A 23417-nucleotide genomic window follows, 5' to 3' on the forward strand; every position below is an offset into this window, starting at 1 on the left:
TAGAAAAACGAAGTTTGTTTCTTTTAATTAAATTACCTAATCATGAGTACTCTGGTAATCCCTAATTTGCATGTCTAAATTTGTTCTCTGCATCAAATTAGCCAACGGACCACAGTGACTTAGAAAGTGCTGGGGAAGAGGCTGCAGGTGGCACAGGCCGCACTGGCCCCTCCTCCGCTCTGCTGGCCTTTCTGGGGCATCGCTTTGATGGTAACAGCAGCGGTCAGCAGGCGCAGGGTCCTTGGAGAAGGGAAGGCAAGTAGCAAAGGCAAGATACGGCCTCAGAGCTGCTAATTCTTACTTTTGTCCATCTGCGAAGGTGGCAAATCTTTATTCTTTGAGATCAGATGATGCAATTTTTTAAAACAGCCAGAAATTACTCAGAACTCAAACTGGTGAATAGAGTAGATGCTCAACTGAATAAATTTTATTCTGTGCCCAGGATCATGTGTGCCTCTGAAGTAAGGGCACACAAAAAGGCAGCTGCCTCAGAATAAACACGGCTTTCCGAGGTGACCCCTCTGAAGAGAACCACATGTATGTTGGCATTCACATACCACTGTGTTTCTACAAAATATCTGTCTTTCCAGGCATTTCTCTATGCATCTGATGGAACAGAAAATTAGATAATTTTTTTTTAAAAAAGAAACCTGTCTAGAAAGCAATCTGTCAGTGTGTATCACGGCCCTAAAGATGTTTATACCTTCTGCCCTAATAATTTCACTTTGGGGAAACTATGCTAAAGAAATAATCAGATATGTACTAAAACAGAAAAGTTAAAAGATATTCAGCACAGGGTTATTTTAAATAGAAAAATAAAATGAACTCAACTAAAATTTCCCAACATAAGTAATAGACTAAATGATTTATGAAAATCTAACCAATGCTTAACCTAATAACATATAAAAATTTTATGATGTTAAAAGGAAAAAGATATAAAACTATATACAGCACAATTATAACTAGGTTATAAAATATATGCATATAAAAGACTGGAAGGGAATACAGTAAGATATTAAGAATGGTTATTTTTAGTGAAGACAGTTATGGGTGATTTTATTATCTTTTCTTTAATATTATGCCATAAGTATACATTCCTTGATAATTAGGAAAAGATGCCTTATATTCTTATTTAGTATCACACTAGAGAAATACCAATTCATATGATGTTGCACAGACAGAGGCCAGTAAAGATATTTATTTGCGGAATTATTTGTGGCATAAAATGTTTATGACCACCTCCACCAAACATCCCTGGGACATGCAGTCCAAAAGGTCACTTAAGTAACTGTTGCACAGAACACCAGTTATGGTGTTTTACCCGCCTTTACAAATATCAATGTGATACCATACGTGGGTTGTTTCTATCTCCCTTGCTTTTGCTCCTCATAACTTTCTCCTCTGATTGTTTTGTTTCGTTCTTTCCCTGTGCACACAGGATATCATCTCATAAAATATGAGACGATTGTAGACCAAAGTCCCTTAAATCAAAACGTATTGAAAGTTGAGAGACCACTGGCAGAGCAAAGCTTTGATTTACGGTGGCTTGATTCATTGAGTTAGTGTGATGGCGTCCAAGTTCAATCAGGTATTTCACAAGTTGCCTGATCCACTCAGCAGTTCCCTGGGCTCCCGGGACATGGATACAAAGGACCGTTGTACAGCCTTGACAAGCAGCAGATTGTCAAGATAGAATGTAATGACACCTGGGGGGCAGGCACCTATTTTTGACAAACCATCAAAGGCAGGAAAAAAATCAGAAAACAAACCAAAAGAACATCCCAAAAGCTGACAATGTAAACATATTCTGATTGCCCGTTAATGAAAAGCAGCCAGAAACCCTCAGTCTGCATGAGATTACTGGACCTCAAAATCACCCTCCACACCCCTTCTTTAATGAATGGGATGGGAGCTTGGGCACTAAACATTGGATACGCTTTTTTGTTGTGATCTTCTATCAATCCAAGGCAATGTGCAGAACTAATATGTATTAATAATCAAGACTTTCACTTTCTTTTTAAATAAATGTGTGGGCAAGCAGAAAGGCAAATATTTAGTGAGAAATGGGAACACTGAATCCCTGATACTGAGAGCAAGCCAGCCTCTTCTCTGAGCCTTACACAACAGGCTTACAGTTATGAATAGCTGTGTTAGGCTCTGCTCCTTAAAACCAGAGGTGGAAATTAGTGTAGTGCAGCTATCAAATGTAAAGCCCTAAGAGCAATACCTCTCACAGGTACCGGTCAATGCAAGTTAGTTTAAGATGATGGTAAGCATAATATGGAAAGCAAAATGGGCTTAGATTCTGAAGACCCAAGTTTAAATCTTAGCTCTTTTGTAAAATGGGATAATATTCTTTCCCTATCTAATGAGGTTCCAGTAAAGAGAAAATAAGATCATGAAATATGAAATGATTTTTAAACTCTGAAGCAATAACACCTTACCTTTACTGACAATTCACTATAAGCTAGGCACTGTCCCGTCTAGTCCTCACTATCAAGCTGAGAAGGGAAATATATCTCCTTTCACAGATGAGCAACCTGAGGCCCAGGAGCTGAAGTAGCTTTCCATAACTAGAACACAGCAAAGCTGGAGTTCAGATCCAGCATTGGGACTTGATATTCTGCCTCTCTGTGTTTTATCCTTGTATTACTGTTTTTGAAACCTTGTGGATCGCGGGTAACATTAGCATTATACATTCTTGGAATTGTCCAAAAATGACCGTAGGAGCTCACTCTGTGTCTAATATCGTAGCCACAAGTCAGTCATATAGCTTTATCAAGATGCTGAAATATGCCTCATGCAACCAAAGACCTAAATTTAATTTGAACTTTAAATTTTTAACTTAATTTTTTAAAGTTTAATTCAAAAACTGATATTCAGTTCCATTATTAGATAACTTTAAAGTATATTTGGAAAACTTGAGTATAAAAATCTACTTTTTAACTACAAATTTTATGGAATTTAAGCATAGAACAAGTATTTCCAAAAAACATTTAGTGCTCAAATTGAGAGATTCTGTAAGTGTAAAATATACACCCAATTTTAAAGACAGTATTTTTAAAACTGTAAAATATCTTGATAACAATTTTTAAATTGATTACATGTTGAAATGATAATATTTTAGATAGTCATTCAAAAAAAACATTAAATATTTATTTCACCTGTTTCTTGTTACTTTTTTACTGTAGCTACTAAAATGTTCAGAATTACATATGTGACTTGCATTATATTTCTGTTGATCAGCACTGGCCTGGACAAAAAGTCAGCAGGCACTGGGCGCTCTCCCTTCCTCCTGGCAGGTGGGGCTAACAGCAACTTGGCCTTCCTACCCTGGCTGTAAGTCACCATTGGCCCCAAGGTACCAGAGGCCAGGCAATTGGCTTTCCCAGACAACTGACGGTGCAGGCCCCAGAGTCCGTTGGCATCCCCTTGATGAGTTTGCTCCCTTACTTACTCTATAAAATGAGCAATCAACAGGGAGGCAGGTGCGGCTCCTGGAGCATACACCTCCCACTGTGCCCAGCACCATGCCCTGCACCCAGCACACCCTTCTGTGGATGTCATGTCCACCATACCTTGCTGAACTTTGCTTTAAGTTTCCTAATAAAGCCTTTCTAACCCCTAGAACGGTAGAATTTGCTGATGGTGACCACAAAGGGACCCACCTTGCACAGCAGGGGCTCCTGGAACTACTTGGTGAGAAGGATCCTAGGAACAGACTAAACATCCGGCTAATAGGAAGGTAGACACTCAAAGAGCACTGAAATTTGTGATCTTATTGTAAATGTGACACATGTATACTTACCACAGGAGAAGCCAAGGACATACTGGTTACATTTATAACCACTGTTAGTCCCTTCAGTCACATTATCCCATAAAAACATAAGTGGCAGCAAAGTGCATGTCCTGTACTAACTCACAATACTGCATTTAACCCAGAATAAAGCCAAAACACAATGCTATTCATATATTCCAGGGACAAGGGACTCCCTGTCCACCAGCAAGCGTGACAGAGAGCTACCTCTGTATATTGCTAATTAAATGTCTGCTGAGAGCAAGCAACTATGTGGGAGGAGGTGAAAAAGACATTAGGACAGTAATGTAAAATAATATAAAAAGCATTGGCATTTTCATTGTGTGATCTGGGTCTCAGTGTCCGAATCTGTGAAGCAATGATAACAGTCCTCAAATGGGTATCGAGAGCCTTAAGTGGATCGTGTATGTTGTCTAGACGGTGTGTGACACATAGTAGAGACAACTGAGTAAAATCTCAGTGCCCACCCTCTGAGAGGTGACAGAGGAAAGGCAATCCCTGCCCTGCAAAGGTACCATGCCGGCGGAGGGGCAGGTCGGCCAGTGGTGAACTGCGTCCCTCCGCAGCGCAGGAGGGAGGGAGGGGGCCACAGCGGTGCGTGCATGAGGGCCAGGTGCCCAGGAGGTGGTACTCAGCGGGAACAGGAGGCAGCCGTGTGACACAGGAGGTGTAAGAAATAGAACTGATAGAAACAAAAAGTAGGAATTGCTTCTCTGAAAAGAAAATGGCTCTCAGCTTGTTTTCTTGCCATTTGTGTTCCTCAGAAATGTTTAGCAAAGAAAAACCAATTTGAGGTATTTAATGAGCTCTGTTCCAAATAATCCCAATTTTAAATTAAATATGTTTGTGTTTTGCCAGAATTCTAGATCTCTTAAAATAGAAACTTGCCTTCTCCCTTACACTTTACAGTGAGGTGTCTTTCTTTTTTTTTCCTATCTCAGAATCTCAAATTGGCCCACCTCACTCTGGATTCCTACGGTCACTGCCTTAGCTCAGGCTTTCTGTCATCTTCCATGGCTGTGTCATTCCTGACGGGCCTCATTTCCCCAGTTTCTCCTTCCTCCAGCCCCCCCGCAGCCACGCTGTGACCAGAGCAACCTCAGAATCCCCCAAGGGTCGGTTGCTGCACACCAGCAGCAGCAACCCATTTCTGCAGAACAGGCCTGACCACTTGGGATGCACTGAGACGTCAAGGCCCGGTCCTGCCTAGTGTCCTGCCCGACTATTGAGTAGCCCTACCCCAGACACTCCGTATTTCAGTGATCTTGGGCACGACGCCACACCCCGACAGGCCCCCGCCTTCCTTAACCTGTTCTCTCTTCCCTACACCCTGTTCCCTCTTCCTGCTCGGCCCCCAAAGCTCAAAATAGAGACCGAGTCATAGATGGAGAGCAGGCTGACAGCTGTCAGGGGGCAGGGCAGGGGGTGGAGGGATTAAGCAAAAAAGAGAGAAAGAAAAAATGTCACTTATTCTTTAAAACCTTCATCCATTCACTTGTCGCTTCTCCAAGCCTAGGAGCCTTTATCACACTTTCTCAACAACCACACAATACCTGGTTCCTACTACTAGCATAACTCCAGTTGCATCGTATCGTATAAGAATGGATTGTATACACATTGCTTTTCTCCATTACATTGTGAACTTTTGGAGGAAAGGGACTTTTTTTTTTTATTATTACCAAGCCTCTTTTAAAGTGTCTAGGATAAAGAGAAGGAAGATGGCCCTGGCCAGTTTGGCTCAGTGATTAGAGCATCGGCCCTCGGCCTGAAGGGTCCCAGGTTCAATTCCAGCCAAAGGTATGTACCTTGGTTGCAGGCTTGATCCCCGGCCCAGTTGGGGATCATGTGAGAGGCAACCAATTGATGTGTCTCTCTCACATCAATGTTCCTCTCTCTCCCTCTCTCTCCCCCTTCCCCCTCCACTCTCTCTGAAAAAGCAATAAAAGAGAGAGAGAAAGAAGATGTTTAGCAATTGAATTTAAAACTTAGCACAATTGGTTTTTAGCCGAGTTCCTAGAGATGAAGTTGCTGTGCTGTGATCAAAGACAACCCACACTGTTTATCTAAATGTCACCCTGTCTGCAAAATAGAAATAATAATAATAGATCTTACCTCCCTGGGATTAAGAGAGTAAATGAATTGAAAGAGTAGCTGTAAATTTTTAATTTTTAATTGAGTCCAGGGTCATTCCATTTTTTTTAAATGTATTTTTCAGAATAGAAAAATTAGAAATTGGCTCCAAAATTTTCATTAAAAAAATATTCTCTTTTGTTGAATAATAATAGGAGACAAAACATGCCACAGTTCCAGCTCACCCTCCTTTATTAATGAATTAGGCCTCATCAAAAGGCAATAATAAGGGGATAAGAGGTTTCTAAGAACCATTCAAATTTTTATCAGTCACTTTCTCTCCATAAAATGAGCATTTCTATTAAAATGATATTACATAAAAATGGAATTTTAATGTGTGGAGATTCTTTAAAATCACGAGGCCACCTGGTAAAAGGCAGGTTTAAAACTATTTTTGCCTCCATAGAAATTAGAAATGAGAGAAACACTGAAATGAATAAAACTAGAAAATTCAAGACCAAAATAACCACAGAATGGATCATATACACATTGCTTTTCAGCAAATGTGCTTCTCAAATGTGAAAGTTTCAAGACATTCAACTCAAAGGTGCCATGGTTAAGAGTGTTGGGTCTTGGTCAGCAGTGGCTATGGGAAGCGAGAAGCTCCTCGGGCAGGGAAAGACCACCTGGGTCATGCAGGAAGGCACGGCGACTGCAAGGGAAGGAGCAACAGGGGACTAGAAAACAAGGACTGCGACATTTCAGCACAGCTGAAAACGTGAATTACTTGCCACAAGGTATGGGCCAGGAGAAAGTGCTACAGTAGGCAAACGTTACAATAAAGGTCAAAGAATTGTCACTCCAGATAAAAGTGGGCTTCTCAAAGAACAGGAAAGGATACATTTGTAAGTTCATGTCAATAATTAAGCTTTGATGTCATTTTCAAAACATTACTACAGTGATGAACAGAAAGCTTTTCAAATTGAGAAGCATTGAGATAACAAGCATAAAACTGCATACATTATATTTGTAAATATTTGTGGGTTGTGGGTATTTATCTTGATCCTCTCTGAGGAATTTCAATTTAAAAAGAAAAATGTATGTGAGAACAAAAAGCTCAGCAATTAAGATTCTTCCAGGGTATAAGTCACTCACCTCGGAAAGTGCATCACTCTCATTCCCCGGGACACAGCTAAGGAAATCAGTTTCTTACACCAGCTGTCTCCCAAGTGCACTAGAAGAACTGGCTCTCCCAAGGGACTGGTTAAGTCTTTTACAAACAGGAAAAATCTAGCTCAACGCATTCCATGTACTTAAGAAATCTACAAGGCCACTAATCACCATTGCTATCATCTCCCTTCTGGCTTTTTCACCTCACTGCCAGCTATCAATGCTGACAACACTTTACGTTGGAAAAGCCAGTCCTCGTTCCCGGAGCATTAGCTCCTTTGATCTTCAACACAGCCTCGTGTGGTAGGCGGTGCAATTATTTTCCGAATGAGCAAATGAAGGCTCATAGAAGGAAGGTCAGACGCCTACAAAGAGGCACATTGAAGATAAAGATCCAAGTCTTCTGGGTCTAAAGCTACCGCCTCTCCCACTACCGTTTTAAATTGCTTAATGATGATGAGAACAGTTCGATTCTCCGAGAAAGAGCAAACCCCTTGGCAGGTACCCCTCGATGTTTCCAGAGCCCCTCGGAGTAGCCGGTGCCATGTTCAATCACTTGGAGGCAACGAGGCCTTGTGAGTGTCTCATGTTCGAGGCCCTGGCAGTGGGCTCTGGCTGCAGATGGGCGGGGGGGGGAGACCGGGGTGCAACGCTCCGAGCGGGGATTAAACATCCAACTCGGAAAGCGAACAGCTGTAGCCCCTTTACATCGCAGTTTTAAAATTTTGAGCGTAAAAAGAACTATAAAAATCACGAGTAAGCCGTGGATCATAACAGATGAATAAGGGATTTATAATCTTTAAACTGCAAGGAGAATGGCTTACGTTTGTACCATTTCCTATTTTGATTACAATCATTGTCCTGAGAGCAGATTCATGTTGTGCCTTTTCTGATTCTTTCTGCAATCCATCACAAGGAGACAAAGGATGGGAGACAATAAAACCCATGTAGCTGCAAACCCTCCCCTTTGGGTTTTTTCTTTCTGTTTTATTTTATTCATTCCTTTTTCCTTTTTCTTTTTTTTTTTTTGTTTCCTTGATTGTCATAATTTGATGGGACAGTCATTTTCTATTGTGGCCTGTTAGCCACCTCATTAACCTGGAAGAGGGAGATGGTCTGGACAATTTCCTTCCAGAATATTAAGAAGGTTAAAGTAAAGCCACGGCCTGCTGCTTAGTGCTTTTCATAAACTAGCTCGGGTATTAAATTCTGACATCTTGTTCCAGGTTCCCAGCCTGTAATCATGAGAAATGGCACAAAGCAAGGCTCTTCCTGGGTTGTTTTAAAGTGACATTCTTCTTCTAACACTTTCGGGTCATATGTAGTTTATGAGTCAATAAACCCTGGGGAAATTTCTACCCCTCCCTTCCCTCCAACACCCAACCACAATGGAATGTCCCTTATTCCATTATAGGGACTTTTTTCAGCTCAATCTGTTTTCCTTTGTAGTAAAAGAATTTCTATAAAAGTGATAAGAACCTTTATAAAAACCAAAATTCTCCATTTTTCTAGAAATTCACTGTTCATGAAATGCAGTTTGAAGATATCAAAGCTCATATGCAAAGAAACAAATGCAAAAGTCTTAGCTATAGCACCTCTGGGCTTTAACCTTGCTATTAACTCTTGTGGCCTAAAGCAGGGCCTGAGCAGTGTGCACCTCTCTGTATTATTATGCTATCTACGCAACCAGCTGGAAAACTGTAGCTACCCCAATGCAAGAAAAATAAAAAAAGAAGACATAAATTCTGTTACATTTTTCAGGTGTTATTCAAATTCCACAGTTGGGTAAATGCTAGGATGACATAAAAATCCAGTAATTTTTAAATTAAAAAGGAAAAAATAACTTTTTCTTCTCAGTGTTATTTTTTTCACTCTTGGCCCAGTTAGATTGTCTAGCCTTTTATAGCATCGCAAATATGTAAAGCAAAAGAAACTGGTAGCATACCCACAGCTGACCTGACTTTATAGAATTAGACTCTTCTCTCCATCGCTTATACTCCAACTGCCCTTGGGTGGCTTTATACACAGGTGACATTTGGGACCTACCTAAGGGGAGTTTCTCCTTGGAGGCTGCAAAGCTTGGGGTAAATTATACCAAATCTAGGATCTCATTAAAGCATTTCCACACAGTGTTTTATGATGGGATATGGGCTCAGGAATTCCAGTTGGATATATAAACAGCCTCTTGTTGTTTGTTATTATAATTGTGGCTCATTACAGAAATGTAAATGTATGTGCACTCTGTCTTCATTTACATGTAATTTTGGCAATCATTATTTGAAAAAAGAAGTGTTGTCAATCACTTCTTTTACCAATCATTACTCTTCTCAGACAATAGATAAACTCATTTGTTCATCCATTCATTTATTCCATAAGCATTAACTCTAAATCTGCTATGTGATAGGCATTGTGAGAGGGTAACAGGCATGGGGCATACAAAAATGATAAGAAGATGGTCCCTGTCCTCAAGGGGCATACGGTCTAGTGAAAGAAATACAAACAGCTGAATTATCAGTATTATTTGTTTACTAAGTAGTGGGATTTAGGTACAAATAAAATTCTGTCAGAAGACCTGATCAGGCAGGTTTAACAGAGATAGTACTTGAGTTGGATTCTGAGGGATGAGTAGGGCATTTCCAAATGAAGACAGCTCAGACATCCTTGATAAGGGAAAGAGCAAAGGCATAAAGAAGATGTGTCGAGGGAATGCAATTTTAGTTCTAGCCTAAGCAAAATATACTTAAATAGAGGCAGTCCACTTTCCATTGCCTCCCCTTCCCCTTCCCCAAATCACATAACACAGGCAAACTCTAATACAAATAATGTGGAACTCCTTTTTTTAATCCTCACTGAGGACATACTTAGAGAGAGGAAGACAGAGAAACATCAAAGTAAGAGAAAAACATTGATTGGTTGCCTTCCTTACATGCTCTGACCAGGAATCTAACCAGCAACCCTTTGGTGCGCAGGTAGTAATCCTCAAATAATCAAAGGATGAGCCAGGGTTAATCAAAGGATGAACCAGGGTTAATCAAGATTTTGGCTAAGAATACATAGTAAATATCCTTGGTTCATTCTTTCATTCACTTAGCGAAAATTAGTTGAGCAGCTACTATTGTGTGTCAAATTGTGTGTTTCATGTGGGAGCACAGAAGTCCTTGGCCTCTGCTTTTAGAGTCTAGTTGAAAAGAAACAAGGAAACAATAATAATGCAATTCCTTGAATTTGCTGAGAGCCCTGGGAGCTCAGAGGCAAGTCAGGACATGAGGATGGAAGAGAGAGGAGCTGGGAAATCATTCAGAGCACTGCACGCCTGTGAAAATTTAATTGGACCATTGAAAAGGGAAAGGGAAAACATACCTTAGAAGAAAAAAGAACGTGTGTAAACACCTAATGCACCATTCTACAAAAGTCAAAAGTAAAATCTGTAATGAGGAGGTTCCAGGGGCTGGCAGAGAGTATGTTAGGGAACCTTGTGTGTTTGTGCTGCACATATCCAGTCACAGCTGGCATGGCATGGAACGAGAACCCGCAAGCTTCCAACACCTAATTTAGAGTCTTCTGATAAGTTGTAGGAAAATCCCTACAATTTGTATTTACATAGGGACAGTAGATGTCTGTTATCAACATTCCAGAACGAAACTAAAAATCCAACAAATTATGATACAAACGTACATGCTGGATATGAATGCAAGGTACTGTCATAGTTATTCAGACTCACAGTATTTTCAAACCAAAGGCTGAGGGCTTAAGGTCAGATGGCTTGCTTATAAAATAGAACTTTTCAGACAAATTCAGAAGACTCTTTGCTAAAATATTTTTGGCAACAGTAGCAGAATTACACTTACTTTAAGATGGAAAGCGAAGTCCATCCCTACATGCCCAGCCTCACCTCCACCATCACCTCCACCTCAACACACACACTCAAGTACACTGTGCTCCTGTCATGGTCAATTACTTGTGGTTCCTGAAATACCGAGCTGCAGTCTCTCAGTTGCATACCTTTGCACAGATAATTCCCAGAATGCACTGCTAATTTCCACCTGACCAAGTCCTTAAACTCAGCTCAAGTGCAACCTCCTGGAGAAAGCCTCCCCATCCCCTCTACCCTCTACCCCTCTGGGTGGGTGCTGTTCCAATGTGCTCTTATAGACCACAGTGAATATCTCCGCCATAGTGTTCCCTTCCATTTACTTGTTAACACCCCTCACAAGACCAACTATTAGTGGACAAAATTTTTTTTTATTTTATATCCCTGGCATCTACTCAAGTGCTTAATAAGTGATTGATAAATGGATAAATGAATGAAACAATCAGTTATATTGTCTTAGAACAAAATGATTCAGGTTGGAGAATTTGTTATGGATAATTTAGACACAAAAGGCAAAGTTGTAGCTGACCAATCAAATATTTTTTAAGAAAAGTAATACATGGTAAAAGATATAAAATGTCATGACCTTTAAAGTTTCTCCCTCTGAACAGGTCTATGATTATAGGTCTGCTTTTTTATGACAAAAAATAATGACTGACAGCCCTATAGTGGGCAGCATTGCTAGAGATAGAAAGGAAAGCATCACCTATGTGGTTATGGTTTAGGTAACACACCTTACTTTCTTCATCCAGCTTACTACCACTCTAGATAATGAAGGAAATAGATTTTTGGCTTCAAGCAGCAGCAGGACACTTTCATAGGAGGACACCAAAAAAGAGTCAAAGGCTGCCAAGGGAAGAGTAACCTGGCCTGCTGCTAACTGCATTTTCCAACAGACCTACAACCAGGCTCTCCCTCTGGACCGCAGGCATTCATCAGGGGGCAGCCCTTCAGCCTTTGCTACTCATTAGGAAGGAAGTCACTCATGAGATTACCTCTTCTGCTTGCTTTAGTCATATTGACTCCCCTCAGCAGTGCCGGAGGTCAGGTCTTGAAGAATGAATTGTCAACCTTTGGCAGGTGTATTTACTAGGAAAGAAAAAACTCTCCAACTGAAGAAGCACTCTGGATGAAAAAGAATTCCTTTTCAGAAATTATTTTATTTTCATATATTCAAATGACATACTGTGAAATATCTTTAATGTTGAACTAAAGCCAAGTGTGTCCATCCATTTGGTGTTTATCAGGAGGGTTGGAATGTCTGCATGCTCCCACTTTGGAGAGATCAAGGAAGGAGCTGCTGCATCAGGAAGAGAAGCATTCCTGCATCCTGTTACACTGGACAAGGTGTTGCTGCGGGGACCTGGCCAAGGATGACAGGTCTGGGGACAAGGCGTGTACTTGCTCCCTTTACATTAGTATAGCACAGCAGTGATGTTAGTACATATCTGGTATTACTAGGAATATTGTTCTACAAATAAAGAAGGCACAGGAACAAGTCCCAAAGACTCCTTTTTAAAGTGGCTATATGAGCTATCCCCAAAGACACTTCTAGTCACTCCATCCCCTCTTCAAATATCCCCTCACCAAGCATGTCAAGTCCCAGAAGATGCTCAAAGATGAAGGCAGCTGAAGAGCTCCCAAAACATTTGTGATAGGAATTATTTATAGCTGCTGCTACTGCTTTCCCGTGGTCACATATGAAAATGCTTGTGGGTTTCTCCTTCTTTCCTGCAGTTCCCCTTGGGAAGTGGTCCTCTCTCCTTGTTTACCACATCTGCTGTGCCACTGAGCAGCGCTCTCAGATGGCTGATGACTCTGGTCATCCGTCTGAAGGAATCAGCTGCTTTGGAAGGAAGGGAAGGAATCTCTCTGGCATTGTGCAGTGTAAAGGGAGGATCATGTAAGTTACAGCTGCCTGGGGCCAGCTTGCACAGATACTTGGACTTTGTTCTTTCCCTCTTCCCCACTCCCCTGTGCTGGAGGATACCTGCCATAATAAAAAGTAATAGAGAAAATTTGTTCCCAAGAAGCCTTATTGAAATGCTCCACTAGTAGGAGTGGCTGTAAGTCAGGAGGGAAACATTCAGTCAATGGGAATCAGAGCGATGCTCCCTCTTCTGAACTCCCATGGCACCAATTGGCTGAACCAGTCCATGACATTTATCAGGTCCTGTCTTGCTGTGTTGTCTGCGCATGTCTGTCTCATCTACTCAAAGAACGTGTAAAACTTCCTTAAAGGTAATATAATATGTGCTCTCTTTTGTACCTCTAATGGCTCCTAGCACAGGGCCTTGCAGCCTGAAGTCATTTGAGAGAAAAAAATTTGTTGTGCTACTTCCGATGCCTGTGAACTAGTTTGAACACATTTTAAGAATTTTTTAAAATTTTACTAGGAACCAGAACACAAAAGAGAAGGGGGCAGATTTTTTAATCTTTCCTCAATATGATAGGTGGAATGATAGTACCCCTAAAGATGTCCAAGTCCTAATCTCCAGAATCCATGAATATATTGTGTTACATGGAAGGGTGGGTTAAAGTTGCTGATGGAATCAAGGTTGCTAATCAGCTGATCTTAAAACAGGGAGATTTTTCCTTCATTATCTGGGTTGACCTAATATAACCACAAAGGTCCTTAAAAGTGAAAGCAGAACAGGTTAGTGTCAGTGATGCTACGTGAGAAAGATGACATTGCTGGCTGTGAAGAGGGAAGGGGGCCACAAGCCAACCAATGTAGGCAGCCTCTAGAACCTGGAAAAGACAAGGAGACATTCTCCATGGAGCCTCCAGAAAGGAACACGACCCTGTTGACTCCCTGCTTTTATTTAGTGCAGTTCTGATCTCAGAACTGTAAGATAAGAAGTCTGTGTTGTTTTAAGCCACCACATTTATAGAAATTTGTGACAGAAGCTATACAGAACAAATAGACTCAAACATCAAAGACTTATGCAAAAGGAAGGGAGGTTTGATATCAAGACATTTTCTTCCTGATAGTTTCTACCTTCAAGAGAGCCTTCAATCCTGTTTGACAAGTTTCTAAGCAGTAGAGACTTAGAAGGAATCAAGCAAATGTAAGGCAAAATCGTTGGCCTCCCAGGCCCTTGTGTGTTTCACTTAATAACCCATTGTGGAAGGCAGGGGTAGCCTTGCCCTTACGGGAAATGAGCAGTTGAGATTTCATGGGGAAGGGTAAGGTCCCCTAACCTACTCCCCCAAAAATGTCCCTCCTGCCTCCCCAATGGCCTTAAGAACTGGGAATGTAATATCACAGCCAGTTGAATAGGGCACCATCCCTGCTTTCTGTAGGGAAATCTTATACCTGTGGGTATGAGGGTCTAGTTTTCACAATGGAAAACAGCTTGCTACAGTGCCTGAACACAAAATGTCACTTGAAAATGATGTCCCCAAATTTGACAGCAGTAGATGTTTCCAAGCGAGATAAGCTAGGAGCCAAGATACTACCTGGAAACAAAAAGGGATGCATATAGTCACAGGGGTTTTCTAAGACAGGGAGGAAAATAGAGAGAATTGGGCTCCAAAGACCATCTTTGCTAATATCACAATTTTGTTTACTATCAACACTTAAAGATGCAGGCTCCCAATTCAGTCTATCAAGTTGATTAGCCTGGAAGGGCTGCAAAGGCTGCCTCCAGTATATCCTCCGAGTGAAATAAGAGCCTAAAGCACTCTTGTAATTGTTCAATACCCGAGGTAAAAAGTGAACATGTTTATGGGACTTGGCCTCTAGCCCACTTCTTATGAATACACATAAACACACCCTTTATTGCTCAATAACGTTTTCCCTTTTGCAACTTTTTATGAACCACTAAGAAAAAAAAAATAGGGCTTGTATTTTAATTTTTTCAGGAGAAGAAACCACAGAAATACCAAATCTTCCAAATGGGAACTTCTCTTGCCTGCTGCCTCAACCAAAAATTTTTTGTCAGGGGAGTATTCAAAGCTTCAGCATCAACAACTTGAGATACTAATTTGGTCCAAATTCATCTAACTTGCTCTCCAGACTGAATTACTGCATTTCTCTTTATGAGCTCAACCTCCTTCTCTGGGGTGCTTACAGTGCAATGCATCAGAATTCATCAGCTATATACCTATGGGATGTGCTCCCCACCAGCTCTGTTACAAATTAGCACTCTCCCACCTTGGCTCCCGTCCAGAACAAGAAGCTCTTTCATCCATGCACACCTTTTCATTACCATGTTTACACCGAGACCTAGGCCTCTATGACCCCTACCCAGACCATTGCAATAGCTTCCTAACTACTCACCCTGTCTCCAATATTCACATTCTCCAATTTATATAATCACATTGCTGCCAGATTGATATTGAAGGGGAGAGATAAGATTGCCCCAGTTTAGATGCTTCAATAGTTCTTCATTTTTCACCAAATGAAGTTCAACCACTTTAACCTGGATTCAACCTCATACTAACAGGCTTCAAATTATATTTTCGGATGTATCCCTCACTGCTCTCTTTCGTGCATTCTGCACCGCTGACAATCTGGATGGTTTGGCACTCTGCAGTGTACCCCACATGTGCCTTTATTCTTGCCACTTTGAGTACTTTTTGCAAGCCACAAAAACTGACTTTGGCTACCTTAGGAACCAGGGGATATGCTGGAAGTTCACAGACTCTAAAGAGCAAGGCACAGAAATCAGAGTTGTAGAGGAAGGGGGTTGCTCAGTAGCACGAACTTTCAGACAACCTCTTCAGGGCACAGCCAGAGTAAATAAATGAGCTCCAGATTTTTGAGTTTCTTGTTTCGGTTTGGTTTTTGCCTCTCTACCTAGATTCCAGTTCCAGAGCATTCAACTGACCTGGCTTTGGCTAGAGAAAATCGGAGCACCTCGAGAGACAATTTCTCAAACTTTATCCACATGGAAAAGAGTTCTCCAAAAGTAAATCAGAGTTTTAGTACCAAAAGAACAAACAACAGAGGTTGGGCAGCCAAAACAACAAACACCTGCAACACATTATTTCCACATGGAATGCTCATTTCAACCTACCCAAACCCTGCTCACCCTTCAAGACCCGTCTAAATGACGTCTGAGCTCATCCCTATTATTGTAAACTTTCAGTTGAGAGTGTGCTCCTCCTTTGGTCCTCTTTACCTTCTCCCTTGTTTATCATTTGTATGTCTTATCCCCTCCCTCTCTTACTAGCTTTGCAGTGAGAAAGTCACCTCCCCTCTCCAGGCTCCAATTCCTAGATCTACACAAAGGAAGTAATAACAACTCTCTCACAGAATCACTGTGAGTAGGATCGTAATATCTGTGTGTAACGTAATTATTTCAGTGTCTGACATGAAGTAAGCTTTCAATATGTGGTGGTGGTGTTATTATTTTTATTAGTCTTTCACCATCGTCATTGTCAGTACATAACTCTTTTAGACTGGGAAACATGATTTATTTGCTTTTATAGGCCCTACTCAAATATTTTACACACAAAAAACTATGTGCTACTTCTAGTGAATGAATGATTCAATCAATAAAGCAATCAATCAATGAAGGAAGAAAAAATTGGGGAGCTGAAATTGAAACTGAGATTTCAGTAGGCCTGCCCTTTCTACTTCTACAACCCAATAAGGAGACCCCAACTGTAGAATCAAGGACCATCACAAATGTTCCAAGAAACAGACAGGAACAGAGCTTTCTGTTGATCATTCTTTGGTTCTGATGTATTTGGAAACACAGCCCAAGCTCTGTTCCTTTGCAGCAATAGCCTATATCTGCATGAAATTTTAAAATCAATAATGAAAAGAAAGAATGGAGGAACAGGGAAAGAAGAAGGGAAGGAGACCATTAATAAGAACTTTAGGGTGACTGACAGTGATAGGAAACAGAATACTCCCACCCTGACCTAGTTTTCTAACCCTGTCAGTGGCCCCCTCAAGAGCCATCCTTAATGCTGCTACTGTGCAATAGTTAGGGATGCTTCTCAGGCATCCTTATCTCCCTTGGTTACCATTATGGGTCTGTCTTCTATGAATTTATCTAAACCTTCAAATCTATTTTTAGATTCAACCTTTGCCACTTTCCATTTGTATCTTAAAGCTTTGCTTTAAGTCTCATCTGGATGGCTAGTGAAAAACGAGAATAAATAAGCCCTTCCAACAGAGAACTGGAGTAAGTACATTTCAACCTTACCTGTGCCACTCACTCAATAGCCTTGGGCCAAACATTTGCCCTCCGTGATTCACTTTGATTCATTTAAAACTGATAATAATCTTCAGATTAGTACATTAAAGATTAATTACATTTTAATTTTAACTTTTCCATGCCACTCAGAATATGAAGATTATATAAATGTTACATCTTATAGATTTTGAATAAGAATATTTTATTAATTTGACTAAATGTTTATCCCTCATGATCATTCATTTTTTCCTTCATACCACCATATTTTTATACACTTTGGCTTATCCCTGTAGGACCCCAACATATGGGTGTGTAGAATATGCATTGCACTACCCTAGGGGTCAACATTCATATTGTTTATCATAGATATGTCCATTCATAATGAAAATTTCCAGATGAGTCAGTAAAGTATTTCAAAGCAGGGGTACCTTTTCTAATTCACACAAAGATATTAAGAAGACATTATGGCTAAATTTGACATATCAGTATATATTCCCTCACTTTATCCTTGGGCTTTTAATAAACTTCCATTTATTAAATAGACTCAAGAAAGCCTAATGATGTGCCAAATATAATACACATGCAGTAGTTGCCTCCTGCACCTGACTCTCCGATCACAGGCACACAGCCCTTTGATCTGAGCTGTTCCTCGTGGAGCTCAGTTTTTGAGGCCCAGCACTTCCTCTTCTGGCCCTGGTTGTGGATCCAGAAGACACGCACTTTAACACAAGTCTATAAATTAATCAGGTTTGATGTCTTCTCTCCACATCCCCTGTGTCTAGATTAGAAATCTGTCTCAGATTGAGGATGCCAGGCAACTCCACAAACATTTCTCAAAAGAAAATGTACAAATGGCCAATGGGTATGTGAAAAGATGCTCAACTTCCCTAATTATCAAAGAAATGAAAATCAAAACCATTATGAGATATCACCTCACATCTCTTAGAATGACCATTATCAGAAAGATAAAATACAAGAGTTGGTGAGCATGTGGAGAAAAGGGAACTCTTTATATACTGTTGGGGGTGGGGGGGGTAAATTGGTACAGCCATTATGGAAAACAGTGTGGAAGTTCCTCAAAAAATTAAAAATAGAACTAACATATGATCCAGTAATCCCACTCTTACATATATATTCTAATGAAAGGAAATCAGGATATTGAAGAAATATCTACATTCCCATGTTCATTTCAGCATTATTCACAATAGCCAAGATATGAAAGCAACCTAAATGTCCATTGATGGGAAAATAAAGAAGAGATGATGTGTATATATAATTTAATTTTTTTTTTAAATATGGCAAAAGACCCTAATAAATGTTTTTCCAAAGAATACATACAAATGACCAACAGGTATGAGTAAATATCAATATCACTTATCATTAGGAAATGCATATCAAAACTACAATGAGCTATCGCCTCATACTTGTAGGATGACTACAATAAAAAAGACAAGAGACAGGCAATGCCCTCAGTGGTCCCTGAATCGGTCTCTTGCTTCACCAGAATTTGGAAGGAACAGACTCAGGGATGCCCCTTTTTCCAGCCTCCGACAACTCTTCAACCTCTTTTCCAGTCACCACCTTCAGAACCACCTCAGCCGTCCTCAGCCTCCGAGACCAGCCAACACCATTTTTTGACCTTAACTCCTTATTGCCAAACCACCGTGAGCTCCCAAATTCCCAGAATTATTCCAGCCAGGTGGAGGCTGCCATCAGCCTCCCGGCCAACCTGCATCTGCAGGCCTCCTACACCTACCTGTCTCTGGGCTTCTATTTAGACGGCGACGATGTAACTCTGGAGGACGAGGGCCACTTCTTCCGCAAGTTGGCAGAGAAGAAGCTCGAGGGCACTGAGCGTCTCTTAACGATGCAAACCCAGCATGGTCGCTGCCTTCTTTTTCAGGACATGCCGAAGCCGTCCCAAGATGAGTGGGGCAAAACTCAGGATGTCATGGAAGCCACCATGGCCTTGGAGAGGAACTTAAACCAGGCCCTTTCGGATCTGCAGGCCCTGGGTTCTTACCCACATAGACCCTGATCTCTGTGACTCCTGGAGAACCACCTCCTGGGTAAGGAGGTGAAACTCACCAAGCAGATGGGCGACACCTGACTCACCTCCGCAGCTGGTGCACCCCAGGCTGGGCTGGGCAAGTATCTCTTCCAAAGGGTCACCCTCAAGCACAACCTTTGGAGCCCAGAGGACTTTGAGGTCCCTATGTAACATGGATATGTTAATTAACTTGATTGTCACATCATCAAGTTGTATACCTTAAATATAAACTATTTTTAATTGTCTATTACACCTCAATAAAGCTAGAAAAAAATGAAAACAAAAACTGTCCCCCAAAAAGAATTTGAACTTTATTTGGTAGACAGTGGTGAGTCACTGCCACATTGTTCAAATATAAGCACCTTTTATCCCACCCACAATTGATTTAGTTAGACCCTTATAGGCCCCAAATCTCTAAATAACCTTTATCAGCTGTGCTGACTTTTATGGTGCCTAATCCCTGGCATTAATCCTTTGCAATGCCTTCATAAACCAGGCTATCTAAAATCCTAGTGCTTCATTTCCAAATCTCTGGAAAACTAAATCATCTTCAGCCTTTAGCTACCTTAGCTTTCAATCTCAGAATTTCCTCAAAAAGATTAAGTAGAAAAGTCTGCTGCTCTCACTTCTGCATATATCCCTATGTGCTCTATAGTCCATGGCAGTATCAGTCTACAACAGTTATTATTCAAAAGAAAGAGAAGCTAAAAAATCCAGGTGACTTACAAGCACCTTCGGAAGGTCTGCTCTGAGGACCTACTCCTCTGTGTCTCTTTACTGGAATTATCTGGGAGGAAGAGTATGGAAGCCACAGTTTTTGAGGCTCCAGACTCCACAAATGTACACACCTACTGTTTGCATCAATACCTCTTGCTACCTCCAAGTGAGAGGCCCCTCTATGAGTCTGTAAGTCTCTGTAGGACATGCCCAATTCCTTTTTTATGATCCCTTGTTAGAGGACATCATCAACAGATGTGACTGCCAGTTGACCTGAGAGCTGGACCCGGGCAATCAAAGGCTGCTCATCTCCTCCCCCGTCCTTGGCATATACATTCCACCCACTGTTCAGAGCCAGAGCAGTTTTCAAGGATGCAGTCTTGAGCAAGTAATGTATTGTTGAGACCATATGAGCTGAATATATAATTGAACCCAGTTAAGGTTTCTATAAAAACTTTTAAGATTTTGATGGGCTGGTGCAGAGATCTATTTGTCTTTTGGTTGCCCAAGACAAAGCTTATATGTAAGTTTCTTTGCTTATTAAACCTTCAACAACCCAATCTGGAGTGGTCTCTCCCTGCCCTCTGTGTGTGGGGGTCAGTTTCACCTGGGAAATTCTCCAAGTTGCAAACCAACTACCCCAGCACCTGGCCTTAGGCCTGACACAGAATAGGCCCTCACTAAACAGTGGTTGAAGGCAGGGATAAAGGAAGGAGAAAAGGGAGGGGCCAAAGGAGCAGCAAGAGAACAGGGCACAGGGCCTTGGAAAGTTTGCTTCCACTTCTAGATTTTGTGCTTAAGAACAAAGACCATAATCTGCAATCATCTGTATGTTCTTCCAGCCAAAATACCAAATATAGAATCAAACATGTACTGAATGTTCAATAAATATTCACTAAATTAAATTTCCTCAGTGAAGTGAGCCTGCTTTCTTCTTTCACTTTTAGGGAGGCTGATAGGTAGGTTAGCCATACTTTTTACAATCCACAGATTTTTGTAAGTGGGCAGCTTTTAAATCCAAGATTATAATGGTTTTATTAGTAGTAGTATTAACATTACCATTATTATTGCTATTACTTCTATCCCTACCTCTGCTGCCCAGGAAGGCTGAAAGATCCCATGGATAAAGGAGACTAGAGTCTTTTAAAGACTCAAAACTGAAGCAAGCTGCCTTCCCCTTCTCTCCAGCACACCAGCAAGAATTAATTACCCAGTTGGGGAGAATGAACAGAAGCATTAGCTCATCTAGAATGGAAAAATCAGGCCCTCGGGACTCAGAGGGCTTCAACACTGAGCCTGCTAAGCTGCATCAATTTAAGGAGGATTTCAATGTTCTGCCTGGTTTCTCTTTGTCAGAAGCGAGGCACATTGAGAAGAGAAGGAAGTCTAGCAACAAGAACAAGCATCTTGCATAAGGTCCGCTGGCCTAGTCTGTCCTAGATATGTGAAGTCTAAAGATGGCAACTGTGTCTCTGGAGTTAGCCCACCTTTGAATTATTAAGAACAGGGATTAGAGATTAGAAAGAAGCCTTGCATTTAAAAACAGATGGTTTTCTCTTAATTTCTAGGAAAATTAGGACTTCCCAGATGCTGATGCTGATGGAATTCACTTCTCATTGTGTACTACAAGGTTGAGACTGTGTCGTTTGTTCTTTGTAAAATCCAAAATCCTTCGGTGCTCTGAACAGTAACAGCACAAGCAAACTGAAGCTGATGGAGCCTTTTTCCACAGCCCTCTCCATCTTCCACTTCCCCCCTCGCTCAGCACCAAGCACTCTCTAGTTAAAAGGAAGTCACCCGTGTAGAGTGCAGAAGCCCAACAAAGGCAATATGTTCTGTCCCTTAGTAAAATGAATGGAATCTCAAGCTATTACCCAATCCTGCTGCACACCAGTTTGAAAGATCTTCAGCAAGCTTCCTAGGTGACAATCAGTACAAAAGTGCTCACTGATGAATTCAACAAACTGTACTTGAGCATCTTCGTTATGCCAGGGATGAGCTTTCAGAGGAACCTGTCAGAGTCCATCACCAAGTGCATGTGGTCTGCGTGCACGGGAGGCCCACACCTCAGACACCACAGGCCAATGTAGTCCAGTCTAACGTAGGCTGTGATGTCTTCCCAAGGGTACGTGGGCAAGGCTGGAAGATGTTCTTCATAGTGCCTACTACGAACTTTGAAATAAGTTGTTGTAAGTCATGTGATTATCTTGTGAAAAGCCTGTTTATATTGCATCGTAATTTTCTGTTAAAAGATTTAATTGGTCCTAGACAGGTGGCTCAGTTTGTTGGAAACTCATCCCATACACCAAAAGTTTGTGGGTTCAATTTCCTGTCAGGGTGTGTAGGGGAGACAACAGATCAATGTTTCTCTCTCTCTCTCCCTCTCTCTCCCTCCCTCCCTCTCTCTCCCTCCCTTCCTCTCTCTCTAAAATCAATAAGAACATATCCTTGGGTGAGGATACATACACCCATATGTATATATACAAATATTTTTTTATATTCCACAATTTTAACCCTATTTTAGCATTTCTCCATTTGTAGAGGTACTGGGTGCCTCAAAATGTGGAAGTGGCCCAGCCCTCTCTGAGAGTATAAAATGATAAAGATAGCATGAAACCATGGTAACAACATCATTTTCTAGCACTTAAATCATCTCAAAGTAACAATTACTACCTTTTTCTTTTAAATCTCCTTTTAAGGTTTCTTATTGACTCTTTTATAATGGCATGGTGGCATTTCACTGTGGTCTGAAATTGTATTCTACTGCACTTTCATCTAAATCCCTCCTGCATCAATTTCACTACATTTTTCTTGACATATTGGTGTAAATAGAAAACAAAGTCACTTACCATCTTTTATACTAGCTATTCCTTACCTTTTTGCAGTGTATGTGACAGAGTACTTGACTAATCATACATAGATGCTGAACAAATGTTGCACAAATTTAATCAATGATGTCAACCAGTTCATATACCAAGTATATATATTCGTTATTAAACAAACTCCTTCTTCAAAAACACTTCATGTGTATTATTTTACAATTTTTCTGAAAAGTTGTTTTTATTATCCTGGATTATACAGCTGAGGAAACTGAGTCTCAGAAAGGCTAAGTAACTTGCCCTAGGTCACGCCTAATGAATTACAAAGTTGGGATTTATGCCCAAACTCATCTGAACTCAAAGCCATGCTGTAAGCTCCAGACTACTAGGCAGTGTCTCGCTTTTGGTCCTGGGGCTTCATTTGGCTGCTTTTAATTGCCAATAAACTCCACGTGTACTTTCTAATGAAAATAATTCTTAACTAGGAACAACTCTACAAAGAATCTGAAAAAACAGAGTAAATTTGGAGAGGTCAGAGCTTTGAAATTTTTCCCATCATATGTCTTGAAAGTAATTGCTCCGAAAGATAACACAGTACTTATTTCCAGTAACACTGTGACAGCCCCAGAAATGCTGACTCACTTGTAATGGAACATCATTCCTGGAACCACGTCCCATGTAAAGTGGCCTGTCAGAGCTCTGGCAGACATGAAAGGGCCTCTCTGACATGGCACTTCTCCCCTCACTT

The 23417-nt window shown here is 41.0% G+C and overlaps 1 pseudogene; it reads left to right on the forward strand.

Moving 5' to 3' along the window:
* Positions 1 to 1567: 1567 nt before the first annotated feature.
* Positions 1568 to 19304, forward strand: LOC107533518 (uncharacterized; annotated as a pseudogene).
* Positions 19305 to 23417: the final 4113 nt, after the last annotated feature.

The sequence above is a fragment of the Miniopterus natalensis genome, chromosome 6, assembly GCF_054644295.1.
Source record: "Miniopterus natalensis isolate mMinNat1 chromosome 6, mMinNat1.hap1, whole genome shotgun sequence".
In the NCBI taxonomy this organism is placed as follows: domain Eukaryota; kingdom Metazoa; phylum Chordata; class Mammalia; order Chiroptera; family Miniopteridae; genus Miniopterus; species Miniopterus natalensis.